The following is a 16,250-nucleotide window of genomic DNA, read 5'->3' on the forward strand; positions in this document are numbered from 1 at the left end:
TTATTTAAATTTGAGATGTCATTGTCCTATGCTACATAGGATTCTATTTGAATTGCATTTCCAACATTTTTGTCACCTTTTCCTATACACAGAGAAACATGCCCTTTTTTCCTTAAAGTATACGCATATGATTTTCTAAACAAATAAGATCATACTTTTCTATAGTATTTTTTTAACATCTTTCAACAATTATTAGTATGTAGTTTTTTATTTTTAATGTTGTACTAAGGATATCTTTCCAACGAAATAAAACATAAAATATGACCACCATTTCAAACATTAAACATAAACAAATATTATAAAATATAATATTAAATAATATCAACAATATAATATAAATTAAGGATAACATCTATCTCTGAAAATAACTTAGTCACAAGATACAAAATCCATGGTATACATAATTAACAAAAGAAAATAATAACTGTAAATACTTTTCTAAGAGGAAATAGTACTAAAAACTTGCAAACAACACATCAAAACAAATAAAAGGGATAATGATTTAGGAGGGTAATAAGGTTTTCATCTTGTCTTTATTAGGTCACTAAGGTTTTTTTTTGTGCGTATTAGACCAATATGGTTGTTATTACCGTTTAGAAATAGTCCTTATACCGGTTTTAACCGGTATAAGGACTATTTCTAAACGGTAATAACAACCATATTGGTCTAATACGTACAAAAAAAACTTTAGTGACCTAATACAGACAAACTGCAAACCTTATTACCCTCCTAAGTCATTAACTCTAATTTTATAGACATTGAGAATATATGACCATCAACAGTAAACTATTTTGTTTAGAACTCGCGTCGTCCCATATAACATGCTACTCCTTTATATGGCGAAGCTCTTCATCTATAGTCGTCCCTTTGGGGACATCCTATAAAATTGGAACGATACAGAGAAGATTAGCATGGCCCCTGCGCAAGGATGACACACACAAATCGAGAAATGGTCCAAAATTTTTTTTAACCCTTGGTCGTCTTCTCTGGAACCCTAATTCACATTTCAAATGCTAATAGAGTTCAATTGCAATTCTTATGTTTCAGTAGTTTATCTACTGAGGACATGATCAGACAACATGTGGATTCTATGGTCAGATTGATCTTCTTGTTTGATGTCTTCAACCATTTGTGGTAAGTAAGGGTGATCTTTCTTTCTATAAAGTCTTCTTTAAGTTTTTTACTTTTCCTATCATTAAGTTTCATGATTTATAAACTTCCGTTTATGTGTTGTAGATAGTATGTATGTGTTTGTTTGTGTGCTGATTTTTTTATTCATTTTGATCTTCAGTTTCTTAGTTCTTATTGTAGTTTTGCTTTTTATAAAATAATTGATAATAGACATCCTCTGCAAGTCCCTGTTGGTTTTACATTTCCACTTGTTATCAAATGTAGACATTGATGGGATGTATCAAAGTAAGATTGTTTTTGTACATATGGGAACATTTAAATGACAAAAAAGAAGTTATTGATAAAATGTTGCATATTTATGTAATGAAGATCATCAATCATATGAGTTTTTGGACTTAGAAGTGCTGGAAGGGTTGTGAGATAAGTTTAAATGGAAGCAACTATTTTCAGTCAAACAAATCAGTCACATTGATTAGTAAGCATGTTTTCTAAATAATTAGGGTTAATGACTTAGGAGGGTAATAAGGTTTCCAGTTTGTCCATATTAGATCACTAAGGTTTTTTTTTGTGCGTATTAGACCAATATGGTTGTTATTACCGTTTAGAAATAGTCCTTTTACCGGTTTTAAACGGTAAAAGAACTATTTCTAAACGGTAATAACAACCAATTGGTCTAATACGCACAAAAAAAACCTTAGTGGCCTAATACGGACAAACTGGAAACCTTATTACCCTCCTAAGTCATTATCCCTAAACAAAAACATCAAACCATAAAATTCATTACTTTTTTATGAAGTTATTCATATATGTCAAAACACATAAATATATTAACATCTAATGACAATCTAAGTTGAACTACACATGTATTCAACAAACTATGGAAATCCCTTGGTACGTCTTTTCTCTTTAGTTTATTTTCTCTTTATTTGCAGATCCAGAACATCAATCTTGAAACCATCAGAAATTTAGACCTGAAAACATTAAACATAATTTGTGAATCGTTTGATAACAAATGAATTTCGTTTCTCTAGACCAGTAATCATATTTAACTAAAGAAACATCATGTTGATTTATTAAAAAACCTGAGATCCACAAACCATTCAAATATGAACTATATTTTTTAGCTCTAAAGAATAAGCATGCATACAAAATATTAATCGAAATAAGAAACACATATATACAAGATTATCAAATGAAAACCCGAATGTGTCTTCCTGATTTCATATCCATGCATCTAATCTAACACAGTCTGCTTTCTAGAAAGCAAATCAGTCTTGGACAGTTCGATCCAAACACGTTTTCTTTGTAGGGAGAGCAAGAGGTGTTGGTGGTTTTAAAAAGGAGTTAAGAGAGGAAGAGCATAAGACATTGGTGGGTGGTTGTGTATGTTTGACGTAATCAGATGGGATGGTGGTGGTGGAGTCATATTTTAGCTAGAAGAAGAATCGGTGTGAGAGGCAGAGTAGAAGTGTTCATGGTGTCGTTGATAACCTCGTAAGATATTTGAAGAGGCCCCAAAAGGTAGTGAAGAAGTAAGTATATAGTGAGCTAAGGGTTTTTTAGGTGATGGTGTACACGAAAGAATATGGGACTTCAAAGGCTTGTATATATAGCATATTAAAGGCTATTTTGATTGGTTAAATATTTTTCACATGGATTGCAATTAAAAATTCAAAATCAATGGTTAAGATTGATTTATAAAAATTTAATGGTCAATATATAGTTTCCTTAGTTTTAAGACTTTGTCTTAAAAATGGTGGAGCCCACAAACATGTATGTATTAGAAAGTGGTTAGATTATATATATATATATATATATATATATATATATATATATATATATAGCTAGGGAACATACTCCTTGAGAAACATCTCCTGCTCCCAAGTAACAACAATCCTCTACTCTGGAGTATAGGAACCAGTCACTAGGTGCCATTAGTCCTTCATGTCCAGACGAAGAAGATTCAAGGCACACTTAACCTTCTAGTCCTCTGGACAGGAACAAGTAAGAAACAACCCTCCACATCATATGTAACATTCAAAAATATGGCCCCAAAAAAATCATTTTAATAATAGGCAAAGTGGTAATTTCCAATATCATCCACACATTTAAATAAAAACCAATGTATCAATTTCCCTAAAAACAGTGTAAAACATCATAAGTGGAATCCCAATGGTGTGTGCGATGCACTAATCCCGAGCTCTTCCCTTTACAACCAGAAGTACCTGAAACATAAACTGAAAATCGTAAGCAGAAAGCTTAGTGAGTTTCACCAAAGTACCACATAGCAACCATATAATAAACATATAGTGTGCGCCGCTCGGCATCGGACCCTGTCCAACATCGGGGCCCGCCCAGCATCGAGCTGAGCTCGGTAAAACGGGCCCTGCCTAACATAAAATAGCATATATCAAATAAACACATACACATGCAATAATCACATAGATGCATAACATACAAATATTCACCAGGCCCCACCCGACATTAGGCCTTAGCCCGGATAACATATAAACACAAGCACATGCAAGAGTCACAAAGACAACTAGAATACTAACAACATATCATAAACATGGGCCGACATTGGTGCATTCGACCCGCTAAACTTGGTAAGGAAACTCACATCGCATAAAGAATGATAGCTGAATAGATCCCGGCTCTGAATATCGACTCTACTAAACCCCTAAACATAAAAGATTTCCTTAAACACAACTCAAAATGCCCAAAAGCCCCTTATAGGTCAAACTTGGTCAAAGACTAATGTTAAAGTCAAAGTCAACAGCCCGAGTTGACCCAATACGCCGAGTTTTCCTTCAACTCGCCGTGTTTCTCAATCAACAACAATTTAGTACATATAAAGAGATAAAGAGAAGATACATACCCGTCACAGCATCGGGAGCTGGACGTGCCTCCTTTGCCGTTTGCTGGAAAACCCTACTCTCGGCACTGGCGCATCTGCCCGGCCCTGACGACCCTAAGTAATCCTCAATGTCGTAGGAGCGGGTGCTGACACCAGTCCTGCCATAGCCAAAATCGGACAATGGGCCTTCTTGTGGCCCCTCTGATTGTACTAAAAGCAAATCGGATCAAATACAAGAGTAATGGGGGTGGTAGCAGTACAATATCTGCTGATATGACTAGTCTGATTGCACTTGAAGCAGCCATAACCCACCCCTCTGCATGTCCCCTCGTGCATCTTTCCGCACTTTGCCACAACGGCTACGTCCATGTTGGCCTCTCGGTCTAGAATCAGATATCTTGGGCCTCTTGCCCTAACCCTCAACACTCATCGTATAATTTGGCTTCCTCTTCCTCTCCATATCTAATTCAATCTCTCTTTCCCTAGCCCACTCTATCATGTCTTCCATAGCCTTGTTGTTGGATCGGCTAACAAACTGTCGACTATCACTTCTCAGCATCTCATGGTACCAGACTTTCTTCATCTACTCGTCTGCCACATACTGTGGAAATAGAAGTGCGCTCTCCCTGAACATAGCGGTGATCTTAGTCACAGTCTCAGTAGTCTGACGGAGATTCTGTGCCAGTTGCTTCACCTAAAAATCACTGGTGAAAACTCGGCTCTAAACTTGGTCGAGAAATCACTCCCGGTCATTGAATCAATAGCATCATCTCCTAAAGCATGCCCCACCTCCTCCTACCAATCATGTGCCCTGTCCTTTAGGAGGTAGGAAGCTAGTCTGCCATTGTCTCCCTTGGGACAACGACTGGTACAAAAGGCGTTAACAACATCTGCTAACCACCTGTTGCTCACAATGGTGTCCATAGCTCCATGACAGTTTGGCACTCCATATGCCTAAAACTCCCTGAAGGTCAGAGAGCTCATCGCGATTAAAGCCACAATCTCAGCACAAAAGGCGCTCAATCTCTCATCAAGAATCTCCAGAGTACCCTCGTTGACCGTTCCAGAGATTACAGGAGTCTGATCAAGGATACTGCGGGTAATCTCAGACATGATGAACTCCCTCATTTGGTTATCAAGCTGCCCGGATCCAGAGCCTGAGCCTGAACCCTCCCTAACATCGGAACTGCCCACTGGCCTGCCTTGCAATACCACTATACTGAAATATACCATAAAACTATCAGAATAAGCATCAATGCACATATCGGGGAAATCATAGCATCACAAGCTCCCTGGCTTCATTGCAGCCCACCTTGAATCGAGTACAAATCCTCTTCTTTTAGTAGTACGGTCCCATACTACCTTCCACATCTATCCGTACTTTCCTAAAGAAGTACCTTAACTCAGCCGAACTCCTCTATAACCAACAGATCCCTCACAGCTAAGTCTCCCAACACTAAATCCCATCCTAGGTTTTTCAAGGGCAAACCCCTCACCACTATCCGCCATCAGCTGTACATTGAACTCATGCTAACCTCCTCTAACTAGCTCACGAATACAATTACATATTACAAAAACTAGATAATTCTTCGAATGAGAGGTCTCTCACTACAACGACTGGACTCAAACAAGAGCTATGCAATAGAGTTAAACCTAACCTTATGAAATTATTTAGTTTCCATAACATGTAACTTTAGCATATTCACTTACTAACTAGTTGAAATTAGCAAGAGCTCCGAAAAGCACAAAGCAAGCAGCATTCGAGCATTAAGTAATCGGAACAGTGCATAACCTAATCATACCATCCTATTACTGACTGATCAGCACTAGCATGCAATTCTATAAGCTCAACAAGCATGCATACAAAGGTAAGTCTCCTAGATCCTTAGCCCTAATTTAGCATGCGATTCATAGATTCATAATTCAAAATATATCATTAAATGTATGGGTATTTTGGGATAACTTACTTGAGCTCGGCTGATTGCATGCACCACACCCTTTTCTCTTTTAGAATCATTTTTATAAAAACGTTTTTGTTTTGAAAATTTCAACCAAGTCCTTAATTTGAGTTCAGACACACCCAAGAGTCTGCCCGAATCCCTCAAACCAAGGCTTTGATACCAACTTATAACATTCAAAAATATGGTCCTAAAAATTTAATTTTAATAACAGATAAAATAATATTTTCCAATATCATCCAAACATTTAAATAAAAACCAATGTATCAATTGCCATAAAATCCGAGTAAAAGGTCATAAGCGGAATCCTAATGGTGTATGCGACGTAGTCATACCAAGCTCTTCCTTTTACAACCAGAAGTACCTGAAATATAAACTAAAAACCGTAAGCACAAAACTTAGTGAGTTTCCCAAAATACCACATAGCAACCATACAATAAACATATATTGGGCCTCGCCCTGTCATCATGCCCCACCCAGCATCGGACCTCGTTCGGCATCGGACCCCGCCCGACATCTAGCTGAGCTCAGATAAATGGGCCCCACCCAACATACAATAGCATATATCAAATAAACACATACACATGAAATAATCACATAGATGAATAGCATACAAATATTCATCAGGCCCCTGCCCGACATCGGGTCTTAGCCCAAAAAACATATAAACACAAGCACATGCAAGAATCACAAAGACAGCTAGTATACTAACAACATAACATATACATGGACCAGCATTGGTGCCTTCGATCCGCTAACTCGGTAAGGAAACTCACCTCGAATACAAAATGATAGTTGAACATATCCTGGCTCTGAATTTTGTCTCTACTCAACCCCTAAATAGAAACGATTTCCTTAAATACAACTCAAAATGCCCAAAAGCCTCTTATAGGTCAAACTTGGTCAAAGACTAAAGTCAAAGTCAAAATCAATGCCCGAGTTGACCCAACACGCCGAGTTGTCCTTCAACTCACCGTGTTTCTCTAGTAATCTGCAAATCGGGAAGAAATCGATCCAACTCGCCGAGTTTATCAAAAAGCTCGCCGAGTTCCCCAAAAACCCAACATCTTAATTCATTAAGCCAACACTATTGAAATTAAGAGCTTCACAGCCCATATATTAACTAAAATGGCATCTAGATGGGTACAGCCTCCAACTTTACCTCTAGGAACCACAAAATGGGTTCAAAACCCAAACCCTAGGCTTAAAAGCGTGAGGGCACAATCATTAAGCACTAAATCACCAAAGGTATCTCCCCAAAATGCAGATCTGGCCCTTAAAGTTTAATGACCACGTAATTTATCCAACTTTACGATCATGCATGACTAGGAGAGGCTCAAATGCTTAAAAGAGGCCAAAAGAAGGACTTAATGAATGCATGAAGCCCTTAAGACCATAAAGTTGGCACCTTTATGCCAAAAGAGTTGATGAAGATCTTAGATTTGAAAGAAGAAACATTCGGGACGTCCTGCTCCTCCAACAACCACCCAACCATGGCTAAAAGTATACAATCTAACCCAAAAAGAGATCTAAGAAATTATTAAGCAAGGTGAGAACTTGATATCTCAAAAACATGGTGAATGGACTAGTGATTTTGGATCCAAGACTCATTTTTCAATCCAAGTAACTCCCAATACCTTAGCTCCTTCAACAAGCACCAAAAATGAACACTCAAGACTCTCCTCAAGCTCACACACTAACAATGGAACGTAATGCTCGATTTTAGGGTTTCTGGACAGAGGAGACTGGTAAGGAGGCCAACCAAGGGAGTTAAGGCCTTTAAATAGGGTGCAACACCCTAAAAATTAGGATTTCCTTCCCATCTGCCAACTCGCCAAGGTAAGACACCTCGACCCGCCGAGTTGACTCATTAAACTTCACGGCCAAAAACAACTCAACACGCTGAGTTGAGGCTTCCAACTCGCTGAGTCTTCCCAAAAAATATAAATAACTGGAAAATAAATCCATACCAAAAACCAGGCATTACATCATAAATCCATGTCATAGCCACGATCGAGTCCTTGAACCCGTCTAAATTTGGGAGATTGATGTTGTTAAAGTCCTAGTACAGGAATGACCCTCACCCTTGTACCCCCATAACAACGACAATAGCGCTAGATGCACCGACAATGGCGGTAGCTGCAGCAACATCTGCCTCAGTCACAACGGAATACCACTCACTCATCGTGGTCTTGATAAACCCAAAAACCTCCTGGAAGGAACCCCAATCAGCCGCATCCACCGCAGTGGCTATCATCTCATGAATGTAACCATCTATCAATCTTGGCCTCTCTAGGTCAACAACTCCAGATCTAGAACCTCTCATGTACACCATACTAAAAATGAACCAAAATCTATCTAAAACACCACAATTCATGATATTACAACCATTTTAGAAAACTAAACTGTCAGGGTTTCTGACTTTCTTGCTAAACATATGAGTCATGTGCTTACAGTAGTATGGGCCCACACATACCCATATTTATCTCAACGAATCAACACATACCACCCAAATACAAAACCCCGCAAGTGGGATATGCCTACACCCTAATTGCACTCTTTAGAGAGTGGTTAATCATCCCTTATGCTAGCTTACTACAACCACACTCACTCACGAAGCCTCCACCAACCCTATAGCCATTTGTACATGCTAATCATACATAACACTAGATTCCATAAACATTCGAATACTAGATTCTATCCTAATCCCACAAGCAGACAAGGAACAAGAAATAAGGAAAAATCAAACATTCTTAGGCTTTAAAATCTTAGTTATGTACAACTATTATGCACAAACTAAACATTTACAGTAATGTTGTCAATTTCTTCTAACATACAAGAGAATATCCTAGGCTATCAGACATCACACATCAGACAATTCTATCATGCAATTCTTGAGGATCCGTAGCCTACAAACTAGCATGTAATTCTATCATAAGAAAATAACAGTATGGGTATCTTGGGGTATACTTTCTTGCTTCGACTGATCGTACACATCTCATCCTTCCTCGGTTACATTTTGAAAACTTTTACAAATCCTTTATTTTGAGTCTGGATTCACAGAAATGCTCATCCATTTCTTTGAAACTAGGACTCTAATACCAACTTGTAACATCCCAAAATCATGAAAAAAAATTTCAATTTTTAAAATCATTCAAATTCATAAGCTTTACAAAAACATGATTCTGAAATTCACAACCATATATCAGAGCATCCCTAACTGTAAATCATATAAAATCCAGGATGATGTCTAGGATCAGGCCTTTGCCTTCCCCTTGTCCTCTAAAGTACCTGAAACCATAAAATCAAACTATAAGACAAAAGTTAGCGAGTTTCCTTAAAGTACCACACACACAAACAAACAGATACTCATATTGCATGTTGGGCCCACATTTTTTTGACTGGATTACTCTGGCCCGCAGTCTCCCGACTAGATTAACCCTGGCCTATAGTCGCTCGACTGGATTACCATTGACCCTTACCATGTCGACATGCACAACAGATAAACATATAACGAGCACATACAAGTAATCATACATATCTACCACTCTAGCATATAATCAACATATGTATGTAATCATATAGATATACCAATCTAACATAGCATCATCCTATATACCAGGATATATAATCAAGTGGGCCGGCATTGGTTCCTTTCACCCATAAGTATAATGAGGAAAAAATCACCTCACAGTCTGAAAGATAGCTGAATTGATAATTGCTTTGATTATTGTCTCTACGGGTCACCTAATAAACAGGGACCCAAATCTCAATCTACTATTCAAAAATACCCAAAATAGCCTAAAGTCAAACTTGGTCAAAGTCGAAGGTAAAAGGTCAACCTCCAGTTGGTCGCAACGCGATGGCTATCCTTGGCCACGATCTAGCTACTAGATGAGAAAACAAATGAATCTTAGCCATGTCGCCATGTCGTGCCGACCTAGGCCATGCCGTGGGCATTGGGTACATCACGAGTGATCATGAGACGATAATATCTTATATTCTTGAAACGAAGAGTTATGAGTTGCAATTTACAAGTCGGTTGCACATTGATGATATGTAAACGCACCAGTAACTCGGTGATATAAAATGTATCATTGTGTGTGATTTGATGAGTAAATAGAGCAGGCATATGAGCTGAATTTTATCCATTCCTTTTACCCAATGTGGGATAAAAGCAATATATGTGGGCCCCTCGATGATTTAGTGATGACAACCCTAAGCGCTTGGCTAAGTCTGGACTGATTTGATTTGTTCAATTAGTCGGTCGTCATAAATCGGAAATTGAGAAACAATACATGGACAGAGAGAATGATTATAATCAATGTCTCATATTCATACGATATCTAGAATGGAGGAATATATGATCCCTTATCTAATGGACGCCTTACTAATAAGATCAGAGTACGACAATGGTTTTCTTAGAGCTACGATTGCTAATCGGATTTTGAAGTTGTACTTGCAATAATAGTTATAAGACTTATCCAAGTGCGAGACTATTGGATTAGGTGTCTAAGCCCATAACTATAATTTGTATGTACTTGACCCGATACAATCATGGTCCATTTAGGTTGTAACACTCTGGAACAATTTGATAGGATGGATATTTGAGAAAGAGATTAAAGTGCCTTATTAATATATTATAAGTATAATATATTAATTGAGAAATCATATTACTTAATTAGTATTGATTAAGAATTAATTTAGTGATCAAAAGAGACTAATTTAATTAACGAGGACTGATTATGTAAATCAGTAATATATATAGTTTGGGCTAATGACCCACATGAATTTGTAATGGACTAAGTTCATGTAAGAATCCATGAAGAGTTAGTCCAAAGGGCTTATCATATGGATTATTGGATTAAGGCCCAAGGAAGTGGATTAGGGTTTAACTCTTGGATTCTACACTATACAAATGAAACCCCTAAGCCAAAAATTGTGCACTAGTGATTCCAAGAAGCTCTAGACGATTTTTGTATCTCCAAACCTCTCTCTCAAGTTCCTCCTCTTGTTCTTGGTTTGTTATAAGACAATTGAGGGATCACACTTGAGTTACTAGGCTCTTGAAAGACCTATCCTTACAAGCTATAATTAAGAGGTAATCTTCTGATGGGTTTTGAGAAAAAGAACATCTTATGTGCACAAGAAAAACCCTAAAGTTTTGGATCTAGGTTTCTCTATTGTACATGCAAATTTATCCAACGCTCATAAACCATAATCAAGCTTACATTGAAATCGAGATCTATAACAAAACAAGTTTAAATGATACCTTTCAATAGTTGCAATCATCCTCATTCTTCAAAAGGCTTAGTGTCACAAGTGTAACACCTCTAATGGCTCACAAACACCACAAGCAAGAAGATGATCTAGAAGAGAGAAGGAGAGAAGCACAATTTCAGCTATAGTAACTCTAGAGTTTCTTGGTGTAGCCTTGGGGTCCCTTAAATAGCTGAGTTTCTAGGATTTCAGTCGAAACCGTAATTGGATGACTTAGGCCCTAAGCTGATTAAGAACCTTCTGGAATAAGGCCCCTTGGATGAAATTAGAGTGCTCTTACACTCTAATTTTTGTCCCCGCTTATGTCCATAAGGATTCACAGCCCAAACCAATTATGTTATATTCTAGTCCCCCTTGTTCAATTAATCACTTTTAGCCACAAAATTAATTCTTAACTAATTTTTGACCAATATTAATCAAACTATATGATTTTTCTTTTAATATATTGTTCATATAATATATTAATAAACCGTAATAACCTCTCTCTCTCTCTCTCTCTCTCTCCTAAAATCATTCTGTCCAGTTGCTTTGGTGAAGGCAACCCAAAAGGACCATGCACAACCGGGTCAAGTACATACCAAATATAGTTACGAGCTTAAACACTAATCCAACAGTCTCCCACTTGGATAAGTGTAGTAACTATAAATACAAGTACAACTTAAGGATCCGATTAGCAATCGTAGCTCCCAAATATGTTGTCGAACTCTGATCGTATCGGTAACTTGTCCTTTACATAAGGGATCGTACAGTCCTCCGTTCTAGATATCATGCGGACAATTACATGGAACATAGTCATACTTATTGTCCATCAGTTCGTTTCTCAATCTCTGATTTGTCTGACATAGAACTTAATTGAACACCTCAATTCAGTCCTGACCGGTCCCGACACATAAGTCAAACCAAATCATCGAGGGGCCCATATATCTCATTTACCCTATTAGGATAAAAGGAACAGATAAACTTCGACTTATAAGCATTTACCATTCACTCATCAAATCATGCACAACAATGTGTTTTATAACATTGAGTTACTGATGCGTTTACACATTATCAATGCACAACCAACTTGCAAATAATAAACCATATATCTAGGTTTCAAGACCATATGATATTATTTTCTTACGATCAGTCGTGATAAATTCCATGAAGTGATACCAGCAAGCGTGGGTTTAATCCAATGCTCAACTCTTATTCATAAGCACTCATGAACGTTGTAGCGAACTTTTTCTATGTCTAATACACTTTAGAAAATCTACAAACCAATTCATGACAATCTTCATTCATACCTACTTCCAAAGTATGAGCGACTGTGGAACGTTCGAATAATCTTATTATTCAGGAAGTCAAAACATGCAAAGTAAGACAATAGGTAAACAATTAATGTAAGACAGTAACTTTACTTATGAGTAATACTCATTTATTTAATCATCAAATGTTAATTACATTTATCTATTATACATTTAGAAACTATCTAATCTAAAATAATATCGTGCTTCAACCCAATGCTCCTAGCGTGCTGCAAGTGCTTAGCCTTACTCTGTCCCTTCGTAAGGGGATCTGCTGGGTTGTCCTCTGACGATACCCTCTTCACTACGAGGATTCCCTCTTCCACCCCATGTCAATAAAATGATATTTCCTGTCGATATGTCGAGATCTACCATGATCCCTTGGTTCCTTTGTCAAGGCAACCACTCCTTAATTATCACATAAAACTTCCATGGGCTCTTTTATGGCCGGCACAAATCCAAGGTTTCCAATGAAGCTCTTCAACCAAAGCGCCTCATTTGATGCTTCGCTCGCAACTATGTACTCTGATTCACATGTTGAATCGGCTACAGTCTCTTACTTGGAACTTTTCCAAGTCATTGATCCTCCATTCAGGGTAATGACCCATCCCGATTGAGAACGGTAGTTGTCCCGTTCGGTCTGCTAGTGTCACTATACCCTCGCACCCTTAAGTCATCACTCCCACCGAGGACTAGAAACCATTCCTTGGTCCTCCAAAGGTACTTAAGAATATTCTTGAATGCGGTCCAATGTGCTTTTCCAGGGTTCTCTTGATATCTGCTGACCATGCACAAGTGAAGGCCACATCATGGCGAGTATAAGTCATAGCATACATGATCGAGCCAACTGCGGAAGCGTCAGGTACTCGCCCCATCTCTGCTATCTTGACTTCGGTACTCGGGCTTTGAGTCTTACTCAAGCTGGCATTACTTTGGATCAGTTACTCCCCTTTCTTGGAATTCTCAATACTAAAACGTTTTAGTACATTATCCAAGTAAGTATTTTGACTAAGTCCTATTAGTCTTTTACTCCCGTTTCTGACTATCATTATTCCCAGAATATAGGCAGCCTCTCTGAAGTCCTTCATAAAGAAACACTTCCCAAGCTAGGACTTGACTTCCTGCAAAGTCGGGATGTTGTTTCCTATGAGTAGTATGTCATCGACATACAACACGAGGAAGCTAACGATACTCCTACTGGCTTTGACATATACACATGATTCATCCTCGCTTCGTAGGAAGCCAAAATCTTTGAATTTCTAGTCGAAACAAAGATTCCATCTGTGAGATGTTTGTTTCGATCCATAAATGGATTTCTCAAGCTTACACACTGTATTAGGATGCTTCGCATCGACAAAACCCTCTGGCTAATTCATGTAAACATCCTTAGCCAACTTCCCGTTAAGGAAAGCGGTTTTGACATTCGTCTGCCATATCTTATAGTCATGAAATGCATCAATGGCTAGCATCACCCTAATAGACTTTATCTTCACAACTGGTGAGAAGGTCTCATCATAGTCAACTCTGGGAGTTTGAGTAAAGCCTTCACAACCAATCACGCCTTATAAGTGTGTACCTTCCCATCCATGTCGGTCTTCTTCTTGAAGATCCACTTGCACCCGACTGTGTTACGACCTGGTACATTGTCAACCAAATTCCAAACTTGGTTGTCATACATGGACTAAATCTTGCATTCCATAGCCTCTTTCCATTTCGTAGACTCCGGGCCTGCCATGGCTTCCTTGTAGCTATTAGGTCATCCAAATTTATTAGTGTGCTATCACTAATAAACGTATCACCCTTACTTGTTATATGAAAACCATACAACACAGGCGGAACACTAACTCTACTAGAACGTCTAAGAGGTAAGGGCTCGTCAATTGGTTCAACATGAGTTTCCTCCTCAGGTTGAGAGCCATTGATAGAGGTTCCTTCATCGCTCGAATCTTGAAGCTCTACAAGATCGATTTTCCTCCCACTATCCCCTTGGCTTATTAGTTCTCGCTCTTGGAAAAGCGCTCTCCTTACAACGAGGACAACATTGTCACTCGGTCTATAGAAGAGATATCCAAAGGACTTTTGCGGATAGCCGACGAAAATACACCGCTCACTACGAGGTTCGAGCTTGTCGTGAGTCTCTCGTCTTGGCAACCTTCTTTGTAGGGACTAAGTTAAGGATATGGGCGGCAATCTCTAAGGCATACCCCCATAATGAGATAGGTAGCGAAGAACGACTCATCATGGAACGAACCATGTCTAGCAAGTTTCGATTACCCCTCTCAGCCACACCATTCAACTGCGGTGTCCTAGGTGGTGTCAATTGAGAAACTATTCCGTATTCCTTAAGGTAGTCATGGAATACAAGACTAAGGTACTCTCCAACTCGATCGGGTCGAAGCATCTTGATTTTCCTGCCCAACTGATTCTCCACTTCCGTCTTAAACTCTTTGAAATTTTCAAAGGTTTCTGACTTGTGCTTGATTAAGTAGATATGCCCATAACTGCTATAATGATCGGTGAAAGTCACATATAAGTGGCTTGCATTCCTTGTGGTTGATCTAAAGGGCCCACACACATCGGTGTGTATGAGATCTAATAAACCCTCACCCCTTTCACAAGTAAAAGTGAAGGGTGACTTGGTCATCTTTCCAAGTAAACAAGACTTGCACACGTCATCATTCCTAAGGTTGAATGACTCCAACACTCCATCCTTTTGGAGTTGGGCTATGCGTTTCTTGTTGACATGTCCAAGACGACAATGCCACAAGCATGTTGTGTCCAAACTATTGGAAGATTCAATATGCAACACATCATTTCCTAAGTTGTCTATAACCATCACAGTTTCATATATTCCATTACAAGGCAATGCTTCAAAATAGAAAACACCATTAAGACAACCATTAATAGAACCCTTTTCATTATCAAATGAATATCTAAATCCTTGTCTATACAAACCATGAAAAGAAATGATGTTTCTTTCCATTTCTGGCGAATAGCAACAATTATTCAAATCTAGTCCTAATCTATTACTAAGCATTAAAGAGTAAACTCCAATCTTGGTGACAGGAGACGCTATTCTGTTCCCCATGATCAAGTTAATCTTCCCATGCTCCACATCCTTATTTCTTCTTAGGCCCTGCAAATCAGAACAAATGTGAAAACCACATCCTGTATGAAGTACCCAAGAAATAGCATGTGATGAATCATTAGATTGAATAGTGTAAATACCTGCGTAGGACATATTGATCTGTCCATCCTTGATATCTTGCTGATATTTTGGGAAACTTCGTTTCAATTCCCTACATCGTGGCTTGAGTTGGGTGCAGCAGGACCAGCCTTGGTTCCACTAAAAGAGGTGTCATCATGGGACTTTCCCTTATGGTGGCTCTTTGATGGAGCCTTCCTCTTCTTACCCTTTTCTTGCCCAATAGCCAAGACGGGGGCAACAGTACGAGTAGGAATTTGTGGAATGGACTTGTCCTTGAGGTTGCTCTTAGCAGTCCTCAACAGGCCTTGAATCTTGCTCAATGTGACCTCCTCTTCGTTCATGTGGTAGGTCATGCGAAACTGGTTGAAGCCAGGTGGTAGCGAATGAAGAATGATGTCAATCGCCAGATCTTCATCGAAGTTAACATTTAACTTTAGCAGGCGGTCAATATATCTTTGCATCTTCTGCAGATGAGCAGTGACAGATTCTCCGTCTCTCATCTTGGTCGCGATCATCGAAGTCATGATCTC

The 16,250-nt window shown here is 38.6% G+C and overlaps 1 non-coding gene across 1 annotated transcript; it reads left to right on the top strand.

The window, feature by feature from the left end:
* The first annotated feature begins 861 nt into the window (after nt 1–861).
* On the top strand, nt 862–964 carry LOC111909819 (U6 spliceosomal RNA). The gene has a single exon (XR_002856343.1). It is a non-coding gene; the product is annotated as a U6 spliceosomal RNA (small nuclear RNA).
* Nucleotides 965–16,250: the final 15,286 nt, after the last annotated feature.

This window comes from Lactuca sativa, chromosome 1 (assembly GCF_002870075.4).
Source record: "Lactuca sativa cultivar Salinas chromosome 1, Lsat_Salinas_v11, whole genome shotgun sequence".
Classification (NCBI taxonomy): domain Eukaryota; kingdom Viridiplantae; phylum Streptophyta; class Magnoliopsida; order Asterales; family Asteraceae; genus Lactuca; species Lactuca sativa.